Raw genomic sequence first — 9,669 nt, 5'->3', positions numbered from 1 at the left:
TTGTGTGAAGATTACCTCACTTGCGACATTGCTTTCAATGCGGTTATGCCTCTAAGTCGTGCTTCGACGCGTAGGAGATATAGCCGCATCGAGGGCGTTAAAAGTTGGTATCAGAGCCTTCCCCGACCATAGGAGCCCCATTGCTTGATCGTTTTTAGCGGCCGAGTTGTGTCTAGAAAAATGTTTTGAGTCGTTTAGGAATTATATATCGGAGAGTTTAGGAATTCTTTTTACTTCCCAGTCTCCTCATCACTCTGGTAAGGCATCCTGACTTAGAGTTTTGACTCTTCTCTTCTCAAATTTCACTAAAAAAAATTTAGGATCACGCGGGTATCTTGGAATCGTTCCGATGGTTTTATGATGCGAACATTGTCTTGGTGCCTCCTGTCAGGGGTTTTGGGGAAGTGTCCCGGGGAGTTGAGCTCCGAGGTGTTGTCGTCACAATTTTATTGTTGTAGTTCTGGAATACCTGAGTTTAGTATGCTGACATCGAAAATCTCTTTTATGCAGTTCGTTGGTGAGATAACCTCGACGCCACCCAGTACTGGGGCGGGAGTTCGAGAGTATTGCCATAACTTGTATAACGGATGCTTTTTGAAGGTTGAGGTAGATGATTTCCGAAGGTTTCTTGGTTATGTGTTGAAGGATGGATACAGCTGGATGTAGGATTTGCTAGTTTGGGTGAGATATTATGCTTCCCCTGTATCCCCAACACCTGATTGCATAACCGGAAAGGTTCGGGAGTTTCATAGGTGGGAATTCAAGTAGCTCTTTGGATATCTTTCCGACAGATGTATGATATGAAATTGGGGTTCGACGTCTAGTGGTCCGCCTATTCACGGTTGGTTTTACAGTGGTCTCGTTGTGTCTTAAAGAGTCCTTGGCTATGCCGACTCGGGGATGCTTCGTATGTCATGTGCACTGCCTTGTACATGATGGTGTTGTACGATCGAGCCCGTGTAGGCCCCACCATGAAAACTTCGGGCGGAATCTCTATCATATGTTTGTTCTGGCTTATTCTGCAAGCCAATCCTTTGTTTTTTGTTTTTTTGAGTTGTGGTAATCGAGTTGCTTCGAAGTCAAATGTTGATTCTATACCTTTTCCAAGTGGTGTTCTCATATTCCTATGTGAATACTAATCCTTCTCGATCATTGATTTTTTCATGTCAATCCTTTTCAACCAGTGTGTTTCTCTTCAAGCGGGTCCGTTCATTTTCAATATCCGCAAGATTCAATCTCAGCTTTCTCAACGGTGTTCGTTTCATCCATCCCAACTTGCCTTTGTTTTTTTCCCCGCCCTCCCTCCCTTGTTTTCTTTAGGGACTCAGATTTCTTAATCAAGTATCACTTTATTCATGTGAAATCTCTTCATTCTTTTCTTTCAATGTTCGTATCCGGTGATTCTCATGAAGATTCTAACGGAGCTTCAAGTTCGTCACCCTTTACTCATTTTTTCTTCTCCGGCAGTTTAAATTCAAGCGTTATTGATCATATCTTTCTCCTCATTTTAAATACCCTATGATGCCGGTGCTCCTCATATTATTTCACTTTTTGCTATTCATTTGTTCCGGAGTGCTCAAGATATCCTGAAGATTCGTGTTTTGACTCTGCTTTCATTCAAGCTCTTTCGAGGATGTTATCTCATTCAAGTCATTTAATTGAACCGGTGCATTCTCCTTTTCAAGTAATCTTTTCAACAGTGTATATTTTGAGTGGGCCCTAACCCACAGGTCTTTTCCCAGGATCTTACCTGACTCTTCTTATTTTCCCGGAGCTATCCTCAAATTTATTTTTGAAGTTTGACGTAAGAATGATTTTTCATCAGTGAAATGTCCTTCTCCAAGATCTTTCAAATTCATTTCATCGTCGATTCAACTTTTATATTCTTCTTTATTCCGGTGCCTCAACAATTCATGGTGGTGTTTCTCGTCGGAATTCTCAGATTTTGGAGACCGAAGAAGATTTTTCCCTCCAAATCATATCCATTCTCTCAAGATTCGTGGTTCTAGTTCAAGGCCATCCTCTCGTAATTGTTTTCGATCGTGAGAATTCTTTTCACCCATCTGAAACAATTCAAGAGTCTCCTCAGTTTGATTATCCGGAGTCCATCAATTCAGGTTTATTCATTCTCAGCTTTCAGTGGTCATCCTCCAATCTTACTGGTGCATCATTCAAGTTTTCTCTTACCAGCTCGCGATCTCTTCGTTCTTATGTATCTAAATTCTCTCAAGCATCTTCGTTTATTTACTAATTCTTCCCGATGTCTTCCTTATCTTTTCTTTGTTCATTTTTAATTCTTACGGGGGTTCGCTCAAGATTCTTCTTCCTTCATTTATCATATCAATTTATTCGTTGTTTCAATTCTTACGGTGGTTCGTTGAAGATCTTCCCAAGTTTGACGCTATATCTCTCTTAATCTTTCCTACGAGAATAAGTAATATGTCGAATCTGTTGATTGTCATAAATTTAATTGGTGAAGGATAAGCATAATGTAATTGTTATTCTTGTTTCATCGAGTTTATTCAATTCCTGTTTTTCCGGAGTGGCTCATCATACTCATTCTTGGTTTCAAGTGCTCATCTTTCTTTCCCGGAGTTCCAAGCTCTCATCATCACGAAGTTCCATCTTAAATCATTACAAGGTTTCACCTTGTGTTTTTTAAATGTCTTTTTCTTGTCGTTACCCTTTGTTACCGGAGTTCTTCATGAAGTTTCTACATGATGGGTCATCAAGGATTTATTTCCTTCTCGAAGTGTTCATCAACATTCTTTTCTAAGGAGCTCAAGTATTCTTCTTCGTGCAATCCAGAGTGCAATTCTTTCTACCATATTATTGGAGGTGGTATTATGTCATTCTTGATAATTTGAGTTCATGTTTCATGATTCACATGTTATTAAGAATGAGGTATTTTAAATCCATCAATCCACTAGTTTGAGTTATCTTGGGTTATATTCCACCTAAAGCCTTCCCTAAGGTTTGTTGCTGTCTATGGTGCTTATAAAGGACCCAAGTTCTTCTTTATCCTCCCGGTGAAATATTTTCTCGTCTCCTTGTTCATACCAATCCAATTCTTTTACCCGTGAGTGGCAGGTTGCCACCTCATAATTTGAGATGTATTCCATAAGACCATATCAAGCTTATCCTTTTTCGTTGTTGGTTTTCCAACAACTCCGTTCGACCCTTCTCCTAAAGATGCCTTTTCAAACTCTTTGTGACAGAAGTTGGCATTTTCTTCTCCATTCTTTATTTTAATCATCTATCTTCTATTACTCTCTCCCGGAGGAATTGTGTTGCTGCTCTGTTCAAACCTTCTTCTTGTCCTTATCATGCTTATCCTCTTAACCGGAGTGTTGTGCCCCTTTTGCTCAAGTTCTTTCATTTCATCAAGTCTTCATCTCTTTTCAACCGAAGTGCTACCCGAATCGGTTCCTTATTATTTCTCTTTCTTAACGGAGTGCTTTCAACTTTGTTCTTCTCCGTTGTTTTATTTCTTTCTATTTGTTCAACCTTTTCAAGGTTCCTTGGTTTCACTCGTTTGTCAAAGAAGCAATTAGTTTTACCTCTCCTTTTCCTCTTCCGTTTTTCCCTCCAGTGCCATTCTAGATCTCGGGACAAGATCCTCTCATAGTGGTGGAGTGTTGTGACGCCCCGAGACCGATGTGCCAGGTGTCTTCCAATTATTCGCTGTCGTTGCCATGTCATTTGCTTGCGTGTTGCATCTTATCATGTAATCATGTGCATTGCATCATCATGTTTTAAAACTTGCATGCGTCCCGGCCTCCTCGTTCTCTCCATTGTCCGTTCTGAGCCCAGACACACTTGCACGCGCCCGCGGCATGTCCGAAATAGCATTTTATAAGTGGCTAGAAAAATGTTCTTGGAATGGGTCGAAAGTTGGCGTGCGGTGTTGTTTTGGTGTCAGTCGGCTGCCTGCCAAGTTTCATCGCGTTCGGAGTCCGTTTGATGCCCCAACGAATAACTATAGCGGCAGTATACCCGGTCTTATCGTCGGACGTTTTCGGTCTCCGGAAACAGTCGCCGGGCCTCCTTCTCTTCTCTCCTCTCAGCCCGAGGGCTCTCTTCACAGCCCACCTAGTCCCCCCTCTGTCTGAAGCCACATGATCGCGATCGTACGACTCGAAAACCCCTCCTAACCCCCAAACCCTAGCAAATTTGCTATATATGGACACCCCTAGTCCATTTTGGGCAACCTAGACCCCTCCCCCTACCTCCTGCCACAGCCAACCCCCCTCCTCCTCGGATTCAGCGCCGCCCCACTCCACCTCCGCCACTTGTCTCCGCCGCCGCCGCGTCTCGGACCAATCCGGGCGCGACATGTCGCCTCCCGGTGCCCTGCAGCCAACCCCAGCGCGCCACGTCGCCTCCCCAGTGCCCCCACTTCGCCGCGGCCCGCCTGGCCCATCCGCGGCCCGCCCTTGGGCCGAAGTGGGCCCGAAACGCCGCTGCACGCCCGCAACTCCCCTGCGCCCTGAGCCCCACCTTCGCTCTGCCCGCGCCCGATCCCCGCGGGCGACCAGCGCCTCGCCGCCGACGACCACCAGGCTAAATCCCGACACCTGCTCCTCTCTCCTTCCCCTGCCTCGGCTTCTTCCTCTTCCTCTCTCAGAGCCCTCTCTCCCCATGTTCCGCAGGACCCCGGAGCCTCATCGCGCCGCCGCATGGAGTTCGCCGGATCTCGCGACCCCCGTCGTTCCTGCGCTCGGATCCGTGCTACCCCTCGCCGTCCTCGTCCACCTCCGGCCGGATCCGGTGCCCAGGGACCGGATCTTCCCATTCCCGCCGTCTTCCCATGTCGCTGGAGTCCCAGATCCCGCCGGAATTCTTCCATCCACCACCGCTGTCTTCTTCGCAGAGCCAGGGACGAGCTCGCCCGCTCGCAACACCTCCCCATGTGGGCCCCATCTCCAGCGCCACCGGCCACGTGGGCTTCCCCACGGCGCAGATCCCGCCGACCCGATCCACGACCGACCAGGGTCGAGCCCAACTAGGTGAGCCCCGGCCCACCTCTTGTTTTCTCCTGTGCAGCCATGTTCGGGCCAGATTCGGCCCAGTTCCTATTTTTAACAGATCTGCGTTTTAGCCATTTATCCCGAGACTGCAGTTTTACAGAAAAGACCTTCATGTTCACGCATATAATAACTCACAATTCGTGCATCGGATTAAAATAATTTATATATGAAACTTGCTCAGAATTTTGTCTAGTTTAATAATATGTCACTTTCATCCATGTTTAAAATGTCTAAAATGATGTTTGTTTAAATTTGCTCCTATGCCATGCTAAAATGATTTAATTCATAACTATTCAATCGTAGCTCCGAATTAAATAATCTTTATATGTAAATGGGGTAGAATTTTGCCTAGTTTAACATGGTGGCCTTACTTTGCATGTTTAACAACTCTAAAATATGGTTTAGGGCAGAACAGTGCCAAACCTAATATATGCATATGGGGATTTACCGGAATTGTTGTTCGTTGTTTCCGGCCTCATTTAAACTTGCCTAGATAGGTAGTTTTCATTTGCTTCACCCTCTTGCCATGTTTAACTACATTTAATATTGTTGGGTACATAAACAGGATCGAACTAAACAAGTCACGTGGTGTTTCGTCAATATGCAACTTATTGCATATCAAGCTCGACTTAATTTGTAGGATTGTTTGTGCTCTTTGCCTTGCCATGCCTATTTAAACCGGACATGCATCATACTTGTTTGCGCATCGTGCCATGCTTTTGTGATGGTTGTTTACTATGTGGTTTGCTTCTTTTCCGGTGTTGCTTCTTCGGGTTGGTTCCGATAACGTCGTGTGTGTGAGGATCCGTTCGAAGTCGTCCGCTTATCTTCTTCATGGGCTCGTTCTTCTTCCTTGCGGGATTTCAGGCAAGATGACCATACCCTTGAAATCACTTCTATCTTTGCTTGCTAGTTGCTCGCTCTTTTGCTATGCCTATGCTGCGATACATACCACTTGCTTATCATGCCTCCCATATTGTTGAACCAGGCCTCTAACCCACCTTGTCCTAGCAAACCGTTGTTTGGCTATGTTACCGCTTTGCTCAGCCCCTCTTATAGCGTTGTTAGTTGCAGGTGAAGATTGAAGTTTGTTCCTTGTTGGAACATGGAGATGTTGTTCCCTGTTGGAACATGTTTACTTGTTGGGATATCACGATATATCTTATTTAATTAATGCATCTATATACTTGGTAAAGGGTGGAAGGCTCGGCCTTATGCCTGGTGTTTTGTTCCACTCTTGCCGCCCTAGTTTCCGTCATATCGGTGTTATGTTCCCGGATTTTGCGTTCCTTACGCGGTTGGGTATAATGGGAACCCCTTGACAGTTCGCTTTGAATAAAACTCCTCCAGCAAGGCCCAACCTTGGTTTTACCATTCGCCACCTAGCCTCTTTTTCCCTTGGGTTAGGCCAGCCCAAGGGTCATCTTTATTTTAACCCCCCCCCCCCCGGGCCAGTGCTTGTCTAAGTGTTGGTCCGAATTGAGTAGACTGCGGGGCCACCTCGGGGAAACTTGAGGGCTGGTTTTACTCGTAGGATGTCTCATCCGGTGTTGCCCTGAGAACGAGATATGTGCAGCTCCCATCGGGATGTCGGCGCATCGGGCGGCTTTGCTGGACTTGTTTTACCATTGTCGAGGATGTCTTGTAGAACCGGGATACCGAGTCTGATCGGTATGTCTCGGGAGGAGGTCTATTCCTTCGTTGACCGTGAGAGCTTGTCATGGGCTAAGTTCGGACACCCCTGTAGGGATTTGAACTTTCGAAAGCCGTGCCCACGGTTATGGGCAGATGGGAATTTGTTAACGTCCATTTGTAGAAAACCTGAAGTTGACCTTAATTAAAATACATCAACCGCGTGTGTTACCATGATGGTATCTTCTCGGCGGGGTCCGGGAAGTGAACACGGTGTTGGAGTTATGATTGACGTAGGTTGTTCTAGGATCACTTCTTGATCATAGTTGTTCGATCGTGCTTTTGCCTTCTCTTCTCGCTCTCTTTTGCGAATAGGTTAGCCACCATATAAGCTACTCACTTGCTGCAGCTCCACATCATATCTTTACCTTACCTATAAGCTTAAATAGTCTTGATCGCGAGGGTGCGAGATTGCTGAGTCCCCGTGACTCACAGATACTTCCAAAACCAGTTTGCAGGTGCCAATGTTACCGAGCAGGTGACGCAACCAAGCTCAAGGAGGAGCTCGATGAAGATCTTGTCTTTTGTGTTGTTTCGTTCTAGTCGATCAGTAGTGGAGCCCGGTTGGGGTCGATCGGGGATCTGTGTTGCATTTGGGGTAGTCTTCTTTTATTTTGGTTCCGTAGTCGGACCCTGATTGTATCTGGTTGATGTAATGCTTTATTCAAGTATTGTGTGAAGTGGAGATTGTAAGCCAACTATGTATATTTTTCCCTTATGTATTACATGGGTTGTGTGAAGATTACCTCACTTGCAACATTGCTTTCAATGCGGTTATGCCTCTAAGTCGTGCTTCGAAACGTAGGAGATATAGCCGCATCGAGAGCGTTACAGACAACTGGACAGCGCCTCACACAGGGGGTCCATCTGCTACTGCTGCCACAGGGGGCCCGTCTGCTGCCGCTGCTGCCATGGGGACCGAGGGTGAGGCTGCTACTGATGCTCATGAGGACTTTGGCCCCTCTGGTGCAGAACCGTCATGGGCACAGAAGCTTAAGCGCAAGATGAAGAAGCTTTTCTGCATGGAGTCCCATGGTCAGTACATGACTCATGTGGCGGAGAAGCATGCCAGGATGTGCCACAAGGAGCTCATGCGTCAGATGGGAGCAACAGTTGCCAGTGGGTCTGAGGGTCAGATCACTGAAGAGGAGGACTGGATTCATCAGAATTGCCACTGGACCGACTCCGATGCCGAGCAGTTTTCGACCCACGACGAATATGCAGAGATGTGATGTTCGAGATCTTCCTCCTCCCATCACCTGGAGTCGTAGTGTCACTCTATGCCCTTTTTGGTGTCTCGCTGCCAAAGGGGGAGAGAGTGTAGGGATTTGCTTCTTGTGTCGTGCTTTGAGTCGTCTTGTGTTTTCTTGTGTGTTCCTTCTTTGGTTTGGTTTGGTGTGAGACCTAAGTTCTAGTCATATGGTGTGAGACATATGCTCCCTTTCGCTACCTTATTACTTATGTCATTTCAGAGTACTGTAGTTTATTGTGAGATGCATGCTTGTCATGTTTATTCACTTCTCTCAGATATCTTGTGCTTAGTATTGTTGGACTATAAAATATAGGGGGAGTGTTGATCCGAATGTGTGTGTCGTGCCATCTCTAGGTGCACACATTCTGGGGGAGCCCATCTATATTTTGTAGTTCTTAGTTTTCTTCGTTTCATATCTTTTCCTTGCGCAAATCCCTAGTTGTCATCAATCCACCAAAAAGGGGGAGATTGTTACGGCATATCTCTCTCAAGGTAGTTTTGGTGATTGATGACAACATGTTTGCGGACTAATCTTGTGCTTTGAATTATTCACAGATTCTCCCCTGGCACGAGATGCCTTCTTCCCCTCGGAGTGTATTTCAAGACGGTGTAGCTCTTTCGTTTCTTTCTCGGTGGACTAGTTGCGTAGAGGGCACCGTACTATCAAGAGGGGGTCCGCTGGGGTTTTGCATGGGTGGAATGATCACGTACACATCAGCTTCTCACCCTCCGAGATTTTCCTTTCCATTGAAGAGATCTCTCCTCTCTCTTCCTTGTCCTGGCTGGGTCAAAGCGGTAGTACCGTGCACCCTGCGGTAGTACCGCTGAGAAGCCACAAGCGGCAGTACCGCTCCGCAGCGGTAGTACCGCCCGTGGCTCCACAGTAGTAGTACCGCTGGGGGCCTGGCACCTCCGCCTTGTCCTCAGCTTGTTTGAGAGATTTCTTCTCTCTCGCGCGTGCCCCAGCGGTAGTACCGCACTACCTGCGGCACTACGGCCGAAGGGTCACAAGCAGCAGTACCGCTCCACAGCGGTACTACCGCCCTTGACCCCACTGCCGTAGTACCGCTGGGCAGTCTGGTTCCTACCACCTCGATTCAAGAGGTCTTTTTCTTGTGTCGGGTTTTGCGGCACTAGTCACGGTTGTAGTGGCGGTAGTACCGTTCCAGGAGCGGTAGTACCACCCTACCACCGCGGTAGTACCGCATTTGGGTTCGTTCCCTACTTGTCTCCTCAGCGCGGCAGTACCGCTGGCTGGCGCGGCAGTACCGTTGTCCTGGCGGTAGTATCGCCCCCCTCTCAGCGGTAGTACCGCCTTGTGCGGGGCTGGTTGATGGGGGGCAACGGGATTGTTACCCCACTATAGAAGGGAGTCCCCTTCTTCCTTCTCACCTACCTCTTCTCTCCCCCAAGCTCCATTTATTGCTCAAGCTCCATTAAATACTCCAAGCTTCATTTTCGCCCGATCTATCTCTCTAGCCAATCAAACTTGGTGATTTGCTCGGGAGTGATTGAGAAGGCTCCGATCTACACTTCCACTAAGGGATTTTCGATTCCCCCACTCATCCCTAGCGGATCTTGTTACTCTTGGGTGTTTGAGCACCCCAGACAGTTGAGGTCACCTCGGAGCCATATTCCATTGTGGTGAAGCTTCGTGGTCTTGTTGGGAGCCTCCGATTAAGTTGTGGAGATTGC

This window comes from Triticum dicoccoides, chromosome 1A (genome assembly GCF_002162155.2).
Source record: "Triticum dicoccoides isolate Atlit2015 ecotype Zavitan chromosome 1A, WEW_v2.0, whole genome shotgun sequence".
Lineage (NCBI taxonomy): Eukaryota > Viridiplantae > Streptophyta > Magnoliopsida > Poales > Poaceae > Triticum > Triticum dicoccoides.
This window is presented reverse-complemented; position numbering follows the sequence as displayed.